This window comes from Python bivittatus, unplaced genomic scaffold, assembly GCF_059951505.1.
Source record: "Python bivittatus isolate LINGU-HERP-01145 unplaced genomic scaffold, Pbiv_v1 ctg000980_np1212, whole genome shotgun sequence".
Taxonomy (NCBI): Eukaryota; Metazoa; Chordata; class Lepidosauria; order Squamata; family Pythonidae; genus Python; species Python bivittatus.
Genome location: NW_028277125.1, coordinates 1,207,769 through 1,223,523, shown reverse-complemented (window position 1 = coordinate 1,223,523; position 15,755 = coordinate 1,207,769). Strand labels below are relative to the sequence as shown.

The following is a 15,755-nucleotide window of genomic DNA, read 5'->3' as shown; positions in this document are numbered from 1 at the left end:
AGCATATACACATGCATGATCTGTGCTGTGTCTGTACTGAGCCCTGGTCTGAAGCCTGACCGAAACAGGTCCAGATAGTTTGTTTCCTCCAGCCTCCTCCTCCTCCTCCTCTTCCTTTTTTTTGATACCGGCATATCTTTATTGCTGTATCAAGTTTGGCGGATTAAGACTTCTCAACTACTTTAATTAAGATTTCTGATGAAGGTGTAAGAAACCACGTTACCTAACTGAACTTAATTACCAGCCCATTTAGGAAAAACTCGCAAGAGCCGTTGGAATATCCGTGCTAAAAATACCCACTCCGAAGAGAGCTGAACTCGGGCGCGGGGCTTCGCTGCCGATCCCCTGCTGTGCAGGGTTGACGGCTCGATGCGACGGCAAGGTAAACGCCTCTACTTGTCCTTCCTCCTGAAGGAGCAGCGCTAACATGGGCAGTAACTAGGATTTTCTGGCAAGTGGTTGAGCTCCCAAACGCGATTCTTTGTGCCGTGTTTAAGGAAAGTGAAGATAAATTGCCTTCTTGATCAACAGTTTAAGCTTCTGTGGGGTTTTTGTACAGTTCTGTAACAACTGGTCCACAAAGGCAAAATACTTTGTGCTGGTGAAGCTTTTTTTAGGTTCATAGTGTTTAAATTCAAAGAAGATAGCTGCAAATCTCATTAAATTTTCATCACGTTTTTGAATCTCAATGTCCATATTAAAATAAACCCATAGAGATCTTACACATTAAGCATGGTATAGGGTCAATGCACCGTCCAGCATCTTTAAGACCAATTTTCTCCATTTTGATAGTTAGCAATGTCATCCCAGGTTCAGATGGTAATCTGGGACTCTGGCAGGAAATGCATCTGGGGATCGTGCAACAGCTCCACCTTCTTCTTCGTCTTCTTCAAACTCTAAATCTTCCTCTTCACCTGCTGCTAAGATTTCCTGGTGGAATGGGATGAACATCAAACTGGAATTCTTTGTTCTAAGTAAGAATATTCTTTAAGTCTGGTTCTAGTTTCTTCAGATCCTGAAACCCTTCCTGGGACTGGGTTGACTGAGTTCCAAGCAAATTGCAGTCTTAGCTAATGTTTCATTTTGAATGCCTGAAGCTCAGTCGGAGACAGAGGATGGAGGAACTGCGCTGTATCAAACCGTGCCCCTCTTCTCATCAGGCCTTCCCACAGTGTCCGGTCTCCTCACTGACTTCCACGATGGGCGCTGGACATGCATCTGGGGATCCTGCAGCAGCTCCACCTTCTTCTTCCTCTTCTTCAAACTCTAAATCTTCCTCTTCACCAGCTGCTAAGATTTCCTGGTGGAATGGGATGAACACCAAATGGAATTCTTTGTTCTAAGTAGAGCAGAGGTAGAGACCCTCTCCCCAGGGTCTCTACCTCTGCTTCTGCTTCCCTCTCCACTGCCACTCACGTGGGGTCCAGGACCTTCAGGGCTCCAGGGGGTTGGCTCCAGGCCTCCTTGGGGTCAGCCAGTATCACGCTGACCAAAGACACGCACGCAAACAGCCACCCACATTAATGGACAGCAAATAAACAAAAAAACAAAAACAGTCACGCCAGGCACGCAGCCTCGAGTCCCTCATAACCAGCAGTAGCTTCCAAACACAGTGAAGGAAACAGCGAAGCCCCCCCCTTCCCTTTCTTCAGTCTGCCTTGTTTTAGAAGCCCAGCCAAAAGGTCCTTCCTTCGGCCAGTTTTGCTTCGAAGCAGCAGCCCCTGCTTTGAGCCTGCTCCAGTGGGAGGGGTCAGACTACAGCTCGGGGGGATCCAAGACCCCCTTCCAACGTAGCACGGTTGGGGTGGGCATTCCTTTCGAAGCTGCTTCTCCTCTGCAGCTGCCTACTCAGCCAAATGCCTCGATCGATTTTTGCAAGAAAAGCGGCTCCTTTTTCGAGAAGCACTTCTTGAGTGCAGGGGGATTATGTCCCAGGCCCCTTTCAAAGATCATTCCTCCGGGCACTGGAGTTTGGGGCCCCGAGGGTCAAGAAGGAAGGCGTTTAAAGGCCCAGTCAACAACCCACCCAGCTCTTGCCGTCTTTGTGCCGGGGAGGGGAGAGGCAGAGGAGGGCAGGCCCCCTCGGAAGGCTTCCCCTGACTCTGCTTTTCAGCAAGCTTGGCAGTTATTAATGCCTCCGCTCGGGAGTGGCAGTTCAGCCGCACAGCTTCATCCATCATTTATGGGCCATTTCGGCTGCCTGCAGAGAGCCCAGCACACGGTTGCCTCTCCAACAGGGACGTTCTCTGCCTCGGTGAGCATCGATGTTCCCAAAGGGCCCCCGTTCTGGGTCGTGCTGGGGAAGGGTGGGGGAAACCTGCAGCAGGAGTCAAAGGAAAGGAAGCAATCCTATTTCTCCTTCTGCAAGACCTTCTTAGCAACAGTCCTGCAAAGGAGGCCACTAGAACTATTGCTGTTCTGCACACCTGAGACCCAGCTAGGTCTCGGGTGGTTGTTTTTGCTGAGGCTAAGCGCTTTGGGCGCTCAGCTATTGTGGCTTCCAGTGTAAACGAACCCAGCCAATTTGACTTACTTAATAATCTAGGGTTAGGCAAACTATGACTTAGCATAGAATCCCAGAATCATCATGCTGGGAGGTGCTGTCGAGTCCAACCCCTGCTCAGGGCAGGAATCCCAGTTCAAGCATGATCAAAAGACAACGGTCCAATGCAGTGTTTTTCAACCTTGGCAACTTTAAGACATGTGGACTTCAACTCCCAGAATTCATGGCTGGCTGGGGAATTCTGGGAGTTGAAGTCCACATGTCTTAAAGTCATCAAGGTTAAGAAACACTGGTCCAGTGGACACATCCCCTAAAAGCCCCTGTTGACCTGCCTCTTACGAAGCTTTTTTTCCCCCCGAGCACTCCATCAGAATCTGCCTACCTGGAACTTAAAATTATTAGCATTATTTATTCAGTTGATTAGAGCCTCCCACTCCAAAAGACTCTGGGCAGCTAACAACACATCAAATGCACAGTTAAAACAATTGAAAATATAGCAACAAAACTGAAAAGCCCGGACAAGAAAAACAGCCATAACAGTCAAAAAACCCAACAGGGGCTTCTTCTCTGCCTTGCATTCTGGAATGAGAGGTCTTGGTCTTCTTCTGTGGGACGTCGTCTGAGCATTTGCGTTGTGTGAACGTGTCCAAAATAAGGGCTTTCCTAGAGATGGTTTCAGGGAGCAGGGAGTCCTGTCCAGAGGGAGACTTATGGGCAGGGAGAGAGTTCAGGGGGTGCAGCATTTCTAACAACCTTGGTTTCTCAAAGCTCAGCACAATCTTTGCCATCGAGGGGTTGCACCTGCTGCAGGTTCTCTGCACAAGGCAGCTTCATCCAGGGACAAGATGTGTGTCTGCGTGTGTGTGTGTGTGTGAAGGGCATTCCCTTGCTTTTCCCTGGCCCTTGAGCTGACCTACTTAAATTACATTAAAACATAATTAAGCACCATAATTTATGCTCTGGGAACACTGAGCCTCCCTTTTAATGTTACAGCCATGTCCTTTTCGACTTCAAGCCAAGGGCAGATGGAGGAACTGCCTTGTTTTCATTCGTCTGCCCGCGTTTCTGCTCCCAACTAAGAGCAAGCCTGCTTTAAACAAAGGATACTGCACTATCCTTCTTGTTTGCCAGTGATGTAGTGACTGTCTAGACTGGCTGGCATCTTCCCAGTTGGCATATACTTAGAGAAATTTGACAGCCTTCTCAACACTGTCTTGGCATCTCTTGAATTTCTTCCAGAATGCTTACCCAAGGAGGACATGTCTTTATGGAGTGCCTATTTGCCTGGCAAGAACTTCTCCACAGTTTGCATCCTTGGTAGAGTGAAAGGGATCCTGGGTCCATAAGGGAGCTCGCCAGGAAGTCGGTGGTGCCTTTGTGCCCTTTTATTTATTTATTTTTCATGGCCAGGGCAGGGTGTTGTCATTTGGCAATTGCTGTTCTTGCATCCTGATGAACTATCACCCAGGGTTAGACCCATTACACCAGGGTTCCTCAACCTTGGCAACTTTAAGACGGGTGGACTTCAACTCCCATGGCTGGGGAATTCTGGGAGTTGGTCCACACATCATAAAGTTGCCAAGGTTGAGAAGCACTGGTATAGATGGATTCCTGCAAAACAAGATGTTAAAATGATTTATTCAAAATGGAATACCCAGAGAAGCCAAAGTAATCATTAAAGATGTCTCCAGAAGAAACATCCACGTTCTTAAGCTTGTATTTATTTATTTTTTAAAATCGTATTCTGCTTCTTTACGGAGGGTCGGTGTGCTCTTAGCAGAGAGAGAGGAAAACTGCTTTCATTTTTGTCCTGCAGATGGCAACCAGTTTATGAGTCTTCAGAGTGGCAGCAATAGGCCTGGCAACCAAGGATATTTGCAGGCAGGGGAGGGTCAGAAAAGTCAAGAGGGAAACCGCGACTAAGTGATTGAAGTCCTGCCCCTCTTTGCATGTGTTCCATGCGTAGAACTGAATATCACATGTGTGGTGCATGTAAAGAGGGGAGGAGCTTTGATCACGTAGCCACAGCCTTCCTCCTCATTGTTCTTGACCACTTGTTAGATCTCCAGTAGCACTGGAGGACCTTCAGTGCTGCAAAAGTCACTCCGTGGGAGATGCCGAAACAGGCACGGACAGAAAAATTGCAAGATGAAATACGGGAGCTTTTTTATTCAAAATGTACTTCAGCACCAACCAACCGCTACCCAGCTGCTCTAGCCATTGCCTCTGTTTCAGTAACACAAAAAAACCCAGGAAAAACAAATAATCCATCACGAGATTGAGAAATATTTACCCTGGTAGCCGCTCATTCCCACTCTCAGATTCCTGTCCTTCTGTTGCTTCCCATCTCTGAGAGGACCTGTCCTCTGAACCCAAAGCTACTATCCCCACTCAGTTATTAACTTGCATGAATTTGCATAATTGCATTTGCATAATTATTGTGGAGGCCTTGATTTGGCTGCTAAGAGAGAGAGGCAGATCGTGCACTGGAGAGGTTGAAGAACGTCAAGGAGCTTCTGGAGGTCAACCCAGATTCGGGAAGGACAAACAGAGAAAGGGCTGAGGATGGTGCCTACCAGGGATGGCTTCTGAAGAGGAAAATGGGGAAGAAAATGTAGCTTAGCACCAGATCTTTAGGTCTACCAGATCCTAAAGGAAAAAAAAGCAGTTTACAGAGGAAGAACCAATTTATTCTCAGTCCCAAATAGTCTACAACGATGCCAGTTCAAATGGGCGCAAGGGACAATCTGATCTCTCTCTGTCCCCGAAGCCACGCGCTGTGACATATTGTAGACTTCGTAGGATATCTTTTCCAGAATGTGGGAGCTGACACGGGACCTGCCTTGCAACCCTGGATTCTGTAGGATAATGATGGCAGGCTAACAGGGAGCGCACGGCAAGCACGGCCGCTTGACCCTTTCTAAGCGCTTGATCTGAGGAGCAACGCCCAGGCAATGCACATGAAAAGGGGAGGGGCGTTGACCATGTGGTCGTGGCTGTCATCTTGACTTTTTTGAGACTCCATTAATGGAATTCCCTCCCCAGAGAGGCTGAACTGGCACTTCACCAATATGCTGATGGCACCCCGCTTTATATCTCCACCCCAGGCCGCCTGAGTGATGCCATGGACGTCCCGTCCCAGCGTCTGGAGGCTGCGGGGGCCTGGGTGGGGTGCCACAGGCTTTGGCTCAGCCCAGGCAACACTGAGGCGGCTTTGGGCGTTTGGACTTTCTGGTGCCCAGAACCGTCCATCACTGGCCTTGGATGAGACCCGGTGCGCAATCTGAGGGTCCCTCGTGGGCTTGTGGGTCCTGCTCAAGGCGCAGGTGGCAGCTATGGCCAGGAGGGCCTCTGCACAGCTTCAGGCTGCGCATCAGTTGCCCCTGTTCCTGGACCGGGAGGCCCTGCTGGCAGTCAGTCATGCCCTCGAGACTTCTGTCTTGACTACTGCAATGTGCTCTACATGGGGCAACCCTTGAAGAGCATTAGGAAGCTTCAACTGGTCCAACATGCAGCAGCACGGGTAGTCAATGGTGCCAGTTACTCGGCGCACATAACGCCACTACTCCGTGAGCTGCATTGGATCCCAGTGTGCTTCCAGGTGCAAATCAAGGTCCTGGTTGTCCCAAGTAGGGCTTGCTTGGGACTGGGTGACCTAAGGGGCCGTCTCTTCCTGGTTCGTTCTACCCACCCAATCCAGTCCAGCAGGAGGGGCATGCTCCGGGTCCCGTTGGCTAAACAATGCCAGTTGATGAACCTCTTCTGCCATAGGGCCCTCCCTGTGGAACTTCCTCCCTCCGGAGATCGGGATGGCCCTGACCCTGCTGGCCTTTCATAAGGCCCTAAAGACCTGGCTCTGGGGGGCCTGTGGCCCCGAGTGCCTGAAGGGACCCGTCCCCTGGCTAGGTGAATGGTGGTTGGTTTTCTCAGCCACTGTGTATTTTAATTTTTGTATAAGTATTTGTTTTATATTTACAGTATTGCTGTTCACCACCCAGAGCTGTTGTCAGGATGGGTGGCTATATAAATTGATTAAATAAATAAACATGGTGTTTTTATTTTGCATTTTATTTGATTTTATTGGATGTGTTTTTATTCAAATTATATAGTTTTGTGTGGGTGTATTTCACTGTAAACTGGCCAAAGAGATTTGGCTACTGAGAAGGAAGGAAGGAAGAAAGGAAGAAAGGAAGGAAGGAAGGAAGGAAGGAAGGAAGGAAGGAAGGAAGGAAGGAAGGAAGGACCCCAAGGAGGGCATCCTGACTCCCCCCGCCCGCCCCCCACTCCCCCAGTTGCTGGGGAAACTATCCAGGCAAAGCATGACTCAGAATTGAAGAAATTATTTAAAACCCGTTTAAGAAACAGCTCCTTTGCTTTAAAAATCTTGGACAGCAGCTTAGGAAAGAACCTGTCAAGGAGGAGGAAGAAGAGACAGCTCTTCTAATCAGGGACCAGAAAATGATTTGCTGCTGTGTCCTGGTTATCAGCTTCTCAAAATTACCTAACCAGCTCAGCTTCTAGGAACTAGTTATTTTTGGTTGCCTTTGCAGGACTCTTCCTGAGCAACAGCACCAAGTTAGCCTACGGGGACAAAAAAATCAGGGGGTGTCTGGGAGCACCTTTTCAGACTAACAAGTGTTATTCAAAGGCAGACCGTGAAGGTGTACAAAATCCTCCATCATTTTGCACACAAGCACTGTGAAATGTTTCAGCTCAAATGAGGCTGAACAAATAAAGAGCAGAGAGCTGAATTCAACCAACAGTTCAAGGAAGCAATAGATGAACATGGAGGAGAAGCCTCTCCGCCACTTCTAACCCTTCCTGACGTGCTTAGAAACCCTGGGCTTCCAAGAAGGTCGACGTTTCCCAAGTCTGGAAACCCGAATGTGCTTCCTCCGTGAGGAGAGGCTCCCCGAATTCGTCCCCACTGGTGGGCTGGGTTGATGGCTGCCCACAGGCCCTTTTGCCAGAGAAGGAGGCAAGAGTGTGTTTGCATCTGCACCCCTGGGGTGGAAAACCACGGCTCTTAGGAGGGCTCCGTGGTTGCTGCGGAGTGACAAAAACCACGCCTGCTTCTGATTTTCTTGGCAGCCAAAGTCTCTTTGGAGGACCACGCAGAGGAGTGGCTGGAGGAAGCCAGGAGAGAAAGAGGCTTTTATGTTCAGGCTGGTTTCATCACCCAAAAAGAAGACAGGACAAGGCATGCTGGAGGCATCGAAATGTTGGCTTTAGAGTCCAAAACGTCTCCTTATTAGTTCCCATTAAAATGCCAAAGAAGGATTTGTCAGGGGAGGTTATTGAGTCTTGATGGAAGGGGAGGAGCAAGGTTCGGATTTAGGCACCACGGACTGCCTTTCCTACAGCCCAGGTCCACGGAAGACGTCCTCATGACTTCGTTAGTGGGCTTATTTCTTGACTGGATTTGGAATGACTCTGAGCAGCTTACATAGTTAAAAGGAAAAATGAAAAATAATGAGGCACCTGGACTAAATCACCCATCACATTATGAAAATGCCAGGCGCTCAAAGAAGCGCACACACACACACACACCCCGCCTGGGAGCAAAGCCAGGTCTTCAAAGGCTTGCAGAACTCTTGCAGGGAGGGAGCTGGACAAACCTCCCAGGGAAGGGGTTCCAGCAGGCAGGGCCACAAGACAGAGAAGGGGTCCTTCTGGGCTCCCACTAGATGACATTATTTACTTGTGGGGACCCAGAGTGCCCCCCTCCTGCCTGGTCTCACAGAGTTGACACGTGTAGGATCACAGCGCCAGGCTTTCCCTTCCAAAACGCTTGGGCACAGTTTCAAATCCTGGCTAAAAAGTAGGAAAAGAAGGAGAGGGTGCCAAAAGTCCTCATCATTTGGCTGGGGACCAGAGTCCAGAGAATAGCTAAATAAATACAGCAGAAGCCAACTGTCATCTTCCCTCGAGCAGGATTTTTGCACCTTGAAGAGCTGCGGAGCAAGCAGAAATCTGACAGATGTGGGGTGTCCCGGGCGGTGCACGCCAAGGGAAGACGCGCCTGGCAGTTCAGGTCTTGAAACGGTCAGAAAGAGAGTTTGCATCAGACCTGATGAGGGCGGCCACGGAAGTCCACGTTTGGTCTCACTCCATACGTCGGAACAGGAAGCTGAAGGAAAGCAGAAAGTCTTGCCTTTTTTTAATCCTAGCAGAATGAAATATGTTTATTTACACAATATTTGAGTGCAAACACAGACACAAAGGGGCATCTGTTAGTACAAAAGATGTTTACAGAATAATAGCAATAACAACAATGCTACAAAGTTCATTTTTCCTTTAAAATAATTCATGTTAACTACAAAGAGATGAAATGGACGTTGTCTAATAAAAGCGATGGTGCCCCTCCCTCCCTCCCTCCCTCCCTGAATTTCGGACAGTATAGAGAAAGTCTAAACAAACAAGAAGACAAATTAAAGGATACATATAGTGAAACAGAAAGAAGTAAACAAGGGGTCTAAAATGCCATAGATGTAAGAGTTACCACATTCAGCGCCGAATGAAACTCTCGCGAAACACAGGTTCAGCCAAAGAAGTTTACTCGGGTGTAATGCAGGTAGATACAAACAAAGCCAGGGTTGGCTTGGCGCGGTTACATACAGCGGCTTTATAGGGTTCCCTCCTTGACCCGGAGTTACCCCCTTTTCCCGCCCTTCTCCCCCTTGCCTGGGTTACTGGTTTGCCCGCGGTATTCTCCCCTCGCCCAAACGGCAGATGCAGCCGCGTTTCTTTGTCTCCCTGATCGCCGCCCCTTGTCTGTGGGGTGGTTGCGCTCGTTGGGCTTTTCTTCTGCGGCCAAGCCGGGGCTCCTTGGCTGCTTTGCGGATCGCGGCTGAATTGCGGCGCTTCCGAGCGGCTGCGATTGGCGCTCGAGGGCAGCGGCTCCGTCGCAAAGTATCGGCTCCGGCCCCGAGTCAGTGGCCGCCGCCGCCTGCCGGCAATTAACCTGCGGTCCGCCCGACTTGCTCTCTTCGCTGCCTGCGCCCGGGCGGTGAAACTGAGCAGCGGCGTCCGCTGTGCCGCGCCGGCTGAATCTGACAATAGAGGTTACAGCTTTCCATTATTTCATTCATTACTCATGGGTTATAGAATATATTATATTGCTTTAAAGGGCTGGGAATCACTCTTCAGCTTGAAACTAAGGACAGGTATGAGGAGCCACGGTCAATGCAGGCTGAATCGCTGCTCTAATACAGTGAACCAGTACTGAAGATCTATTCTAGCTGGAGTATCCCATGAACTTAGAATATAGACTCTGTACATAGAAAACGTCAAATGTTGGTTGAGATACCAACCCGTGTATTAAGTTAGAGTCTGGGAATGGCTTCCAGTTAGAACGACGTTCTTTGTCAGATTTACATTTAAAACACGGACCTCTCAGACTGGCCTGGAGTCCACCTTCCCTTAAGTTCCAGGAGAAGAAAGATACAGATGTGCCATGATGTCATGCCCCCATGTACAGAGTTCTACAAGACCTCACCCCCCTCTCGGAGGAGGGGGGATTTCTCTACTTTTACGCAAGCTGTATCCTGCGTGGTATCTTTCGGTTACAATGACCACCAGGAGGCACCACATGACCGGCTTCATTCTTTATCGGGACTCCTCAGACATGGGTAGCCAGATGTGCTACTGGGGAATGGGGTTCTTCTGGACATCAGAGCATACTCCCATGACGTGGTTAGCCCTTCTTCCAGGGAGGGATCGAACTCCCTGTCCAGTAAGAAGCATATAATGCTCTTGCGCCAGTTCACATATACAAAGCAGGTGCTGTTTGTTTTGACCACACATTCCTCGGCCAAAATGTCCACTTCAGCAGTCAGACCCTTTGCAGATGGACGCCTTTTCTTGCCAGCCCACGAGAGGGATCCCATCCCATCCCAGCTGTGGGGCCACTCAAGAATAGGAGGCCTCCTCTCTCCTGAGGACCAGTTATTTCCCAGGAAGTCTGGAGCAAATACATGACTCCACAGGTCTGCTTCTGAACCTCCAGTTTCATAAGCAGCTGCTTGACAACATGTTAAATTCTAGCAATGAATTCGTCTTCACTTCCCGTTGTGGCTTCACCAAAAATGGTCACAGTAATTTTAGAAATAAATACATAGGAAGTTACTTTAGACTGGGGGTGGGGGGTAGTGCTTTGCCCTAACTCCCTTTCTAAGGGCAATGGGACCATTGAACTGCAGGAGGGGGCTGTTCCCCTGCGAAACAGCTCTCACAATCAGGAAATTCCTCCTCGTTCTGAGTTTGGATCTCCCTCGGCAAAGCCTCCACCTGTTAGTTTCATCCTACCTTCGGGCACTTCAGGAGGGGGAGAATCAATCCACCCCCTCTTCCCTGTGATGCCCCTTCAAGTATTGGAAACCTGCTGTCATGTCCACCCTCCACCTTCTCTTTAGTCTAAACCCACCACGTTTCTTGAACTGCTCTTCATAGGGCTTAGCCTCCAGGCCTTTCACCCTCTTTGCTGCTCTTCTCTGCACTCCTTCCAGTTCCTCAGCATCCTTCTTGTATTGCGGCAACCAAAACTGGAGACAGTATTCCAGGTGTGGTCTGACCAGTGTGGCACAGAGCGGTACTATCACTTCCTGTGATCTTGACACTATCCCCCTGTTGATAGAGGCCGAACCTGCATTGGCCGCTGCAGCACACGGCTGGCTCGTGTTTAATCTGTGGTGTATCAGGACACCTAGATCCTTCTCACAAGTACCACTGCTGAGCCAGTGCCACCAATCTTGTACCTGTGTGTCTGGTGCTTCCCATCCAAGTGCAGAACCTTACAGTTCTTACCATTGAATAAGGTTGTGTTGAATAGGGCCCACTGTTCAAGTCTATCAAGATACATTTGGACCCCAATTCTGTCTTCTGAGATGTTAGCAATCTCTCCCACAACCACTTTGTGTCATCTACAAAGTTGCTGGACATCTCTTCTATCCCCTTCTGTAAGTCATTTAATAGAAGAGAATCTCTGTAGCTCAGGGCTGAATTGTGGAGTCCTTGGTGTTCTCTGAGTTTGGTTGTTCGATTGCAGACATTTCATTACCCAACCAGGTAACATCATCAGTGCTAATGAGTGTGGGGTTTGCTGCCTGTTTATATGCAGTAGCTTGCCTGCCAGTGTTGGTGGGGTGAGGTTTTCTCCTTGTTTAGGGTATTGTTTTCTGCTTGATTGTTTGTGTGGGGTTAATACCTGCTTATCTGGGTCTTGGCTGCTGGAGAGGATGTGTTCTGGTCTTTTTGTTTCCTTCTTAGCTTTTTTATTGTCTCTTTGGAATGGTGCATAAGTGTGGTTTTATCAAGGGATAGGCTTGGAGATAATATCTACTTAGAAACCAGTAGATATGCGCAGCAGTAAATAACAAGTCAATACAGATTTCATTTACTAGACTTGTATTACAATGAGCAAGTATAGGCCATAGGCAATAGGTCATTAACAGTCCAAGGTCAAACAATACACTTACAAATCAGTCCAATGTAGCAGCAGTTAAACAGTAATTCTTCTCCAATCATCTCCCAACAACATTGCCCAAGGAGCAGCCTACTATTATATTCAGGCTAGCCAATCTCCACCGTCCTGGCTACATTCTGTTCCACCCTTTCTCACCTGAGATGTGTACTGCTCCAATGACACACTCCTTAAAGGAACCTTATTATAATTATCTTAACAGGTTTATCTGTCTATTGATGGCTTTTAAGAAAATGTTGAAGAGCACTGGGCCCAGGGCATATCCCTGAGTTACCCCGTTGGGTGCTTCCCTCCCTGTAAACACAGATCCGTTAAGAACTATGCATTGGGGTCTTTGGGGTTCTCTGAGCTTGGCTGTTTTCTTGTAAACATTTTCTTACCTGGCTAGGTAACATCTTCAGTGCTAGCAACAAAACATTTGCTAGAAAAGAACCAGGCTCAGAGAACCCCAAGGACTCCACAGTTCAACCCTGAGCTACACATATTCTCTTCTACTGGCACCGTGCATGGTTATTCTATCAGGGGACAGGCCTGGAGATGATATCTACTAAACCAGTAGATATGCACAGCAGTAAAATAAGTCAAACACAGCTGTAGTCCAATAGACTTGTATTTCAATGAACAAAGATATATACAATAGGCAATGGTTAATTAAACAGTCCAAGGTCATACAGTTACAATTCAGTCCAATGTAGCACTTCAACCACAGTACTCCCTCCCCAAACATCCCCCAACCACTTTGCTTGGGGAACAGCCTACTGTTATACGTAGGCTATCCAATCATAGAGTGCCGCCTCCACCTTTTCTCACCTGAGATGTGTTTTACTGTGATACTACACTCCTTAAAGGAAACACTTATGGTGAATACCTTAACATATTCACGTGAATCCATCTGGTAGTGGGACCATCCATCCCACATTGTTTCATTTTATCAAGAGGCAGGAGAAAAGTCTTGGAATGGAGAACTGAGCCGTGGGGGTGTGCACAAAACACTATTTGTTTGGAGCCACCGTTACAACAAGTCAAGTTCTCTGTGTTCCCTGGGAACAAGGCTCAAAATAGCTTGAACATTTTCCTTCACCCTTCCAACAAAATGCTCAGCACCTACACTTTATTTCATGCTTGGAACATCTGAAACACATTTTTGGGGAATTGAAATGGCCCCCTTTGAGGTTGTTTCTGATACTTCAACAGGCAGAACCGCACCACAAAATGGACAAGTTCCCCCCACTCCCCGCCAGCAGAAAAAAAACTCCCCAATCGCTCACTTTTTCTTTTCGGCTCTGAACACTCAAAATGCTCATTTTGAGGTCAAAGCATTTTGGAACTGAAATATTTTGTCTACCTTTAATAAGCAGCCTGGCAAAAATAAAAACCTCTCTTCTAAATCAGAGAGTCCTTGAACTGGCGTAATCGGTTTCTCAGGAAGGGATCTTGCAGCATTTCCAGCTGTCTTCTAAATCAACGCTCCCTGCTCTGGATGTGAAGCGGGTGCCTTTGGCATCAGAAGCAACTCTGCCAGCCCAGCACCCAAGATCAGGCTGACAGCCCTGGTCAAGGGAGGTGGCGAGGGCACGGCCTTTCAGCGGCTTTTTTCTCTGTGCCATGGGCAGGCAGACAGCCTGGGTCTGAAATCTGAAGACCGGATGTATTTAGCTATTTAAAAATTCAGCCAGGTCGATATTTAAGGACTGAAGAAAAAGAAGGTCCAAGGGAAAAAATGGTGGATGGTAACCCTAATAAATCTGAACTGAGAAAAGAAACCAAGGAGGTTCTTAATCGACCCTGGAAGCCAACAAAATGTGGTGCCCGCTATTACTGCCCCAATACTATGGGGCTGAGATCCTTGCAAGCTCGGTCTAGCTACCTTGCGTGGCCAAAGCCAGACACGGTCACAGGGGTGTCTGGAGAGGGACCATCTCTGAGCACCGCCCCCCTTCAAGGGACTCTCCTTGGTTCAGACCCAGACAAGTTTCATCCCTGGTTGCAGAGTCTGGCCATTGCTCGGTGGCAAGCAAGAATTAGTCAGCACATTATTTCAAACGGCAAGTCAAAGAGAGCTTGGAACCAACATTCCTCTGGCCAATTAAATTATCGGCCATGAATTATTCAGAGGGCCATATGGATGATAAATAGATGTGGAAGGAACTCATTGCACCTGTGGCCATGTTAGCAAACTTTGGGAACAAAGCAAAGCCCCCCCCACCTTCTCTTTCTCTGTCCCTCCCTCTTACACCCCACACACCTTCACATATCTTCAACACCCCTTTGACATTAATGCAGAGACAGACTTGGAAATACGGAGACAGAACTTCCAGGCGAGGGGCAACAGCCCCCCCTTGATTTGACGAAGGTTCTTGGGACGTCAACATGTACCCCCCGGTCAGTGCACAAGACCTTGCAGGCCAGATGGAAGGTCAGCATCTCCCCAGTCTAGCATCTCCGTCCCACCACCAGCAGCCAGCCGTTCGAAGAGGTTAGGAAATGCGGCCCAAAGGAGATTCCCCCTTTTTGATGAGCTTGTTCAGGGACCCACTCCTCTGGCAGAGATGGGTGGCATAAAGAGAGATGGGCGGAGGGGCAGGGCAGGTTGGAATGCCCTGATCCAAGCATGGGTGGGCTACAAGGAGGACCAAACCAGTTAAGATAAAGAACAATATTGAAGCTAAAATGGAGCTCCTGTTTGGTGCTACTTGTGGAAATTCTCTATTATCCAAACATTTTGAGATTTGCTGCAGCCCACAGATTTGGAAGCAGCAGGACAATCCTGACCAGAAGAAAGCAGAACCAACAAGCAGGAAAGGCAGGAGGAGTGGATACAAAACCTCCAGCTAGGTCCAGTGCAACTCCAGAAGAGAAGTACTTTCAGAGGAGAAATAGAAACGCTTCTGTCCCATCTTCTTAGATTGCCAGATGAGGCTTGGACTCGGGTCTCAGGAGAAAGAAAATTAGCAAACTGTGGCCAGGGGTGGAGGCCAGGCTGGAGCCCAATGCAAGGTTCATACTCAACTTTCCACTGGCTGCCCTTGGCCACCCACACAAGGTAGAAGCCAATTTCTGCTCCGCTTCTTCACTCCGTGAGCATGCAGTCAGGGACGATTGCGGGGTGCTGAGCCATTGTGCCCCACTTCTGACTAGATTTGCAGAAGAAAACTTTTATTGGTTCAGTGGGTAAAAATTGGTTGGAGGTGGTGGTCCTCCAAGTACTCTGGTGATGAGTCATGAAAGCCTTTAAAGGTCGAAACCAGCACTTTGAACTGCATTCAGAAATTAACAAGAAGTCAGTGCAGGACCCAACGCACAGGTGCTCCATGCGCACCTTTCCAAGTTCTCCTACATTTTGGACCAAGTGAAGCTTCTGGGTGGTCTTCAAAGGCTGCCCCGTGTAAAGTGCATTGCAGTAGTCCAGGCAAGTGGTGACGAAGGGATGAGTTGCTGTTGGAAGGTCCTCATGATTCATGTAGGGCTGCAACTGTTATGCCAGTTGAAGCTGGGCAAGGCCCCCTCCTGGCTGTAGCCTCCACCTGTCCATCCGGCAGGGGCTGTGACTCCAGGATGACTCCCTGCTTCTTTAGGGGCAATGCCACCCTACTGAGAGACAAAATCAGAGATGTTGAGAACCTCAATAAACCACCAGCTCCATCTTGCTTGGGATCAACTTCTGCCTGTTTCGTCCCATCCAGCTCCTCACAGCCTCCAGCCCCTGGGTCAGGGCAATGGCCGCATCTCCTGTGTGGCCTGAGGTAGTGATGGACAGCTGGGTGTCATCAG

The 15,755-nt window shown here is 48.7% G+C and overlaps 1 pseudogene; it reads right to left on the bottom strand.

Moving 5' to 3' along the window:
• Nucleotides 1-492: 492 nt before the first annotated feature.
• LOC148213491 (axin interactor, dorsalization-associated protein-like) lies at nucleotides 493-15,444 on the bottom strand (annotated as a pseudogene).
• Nucleotides 15,445-15,755: the final 311 nt, after the last annotated feature.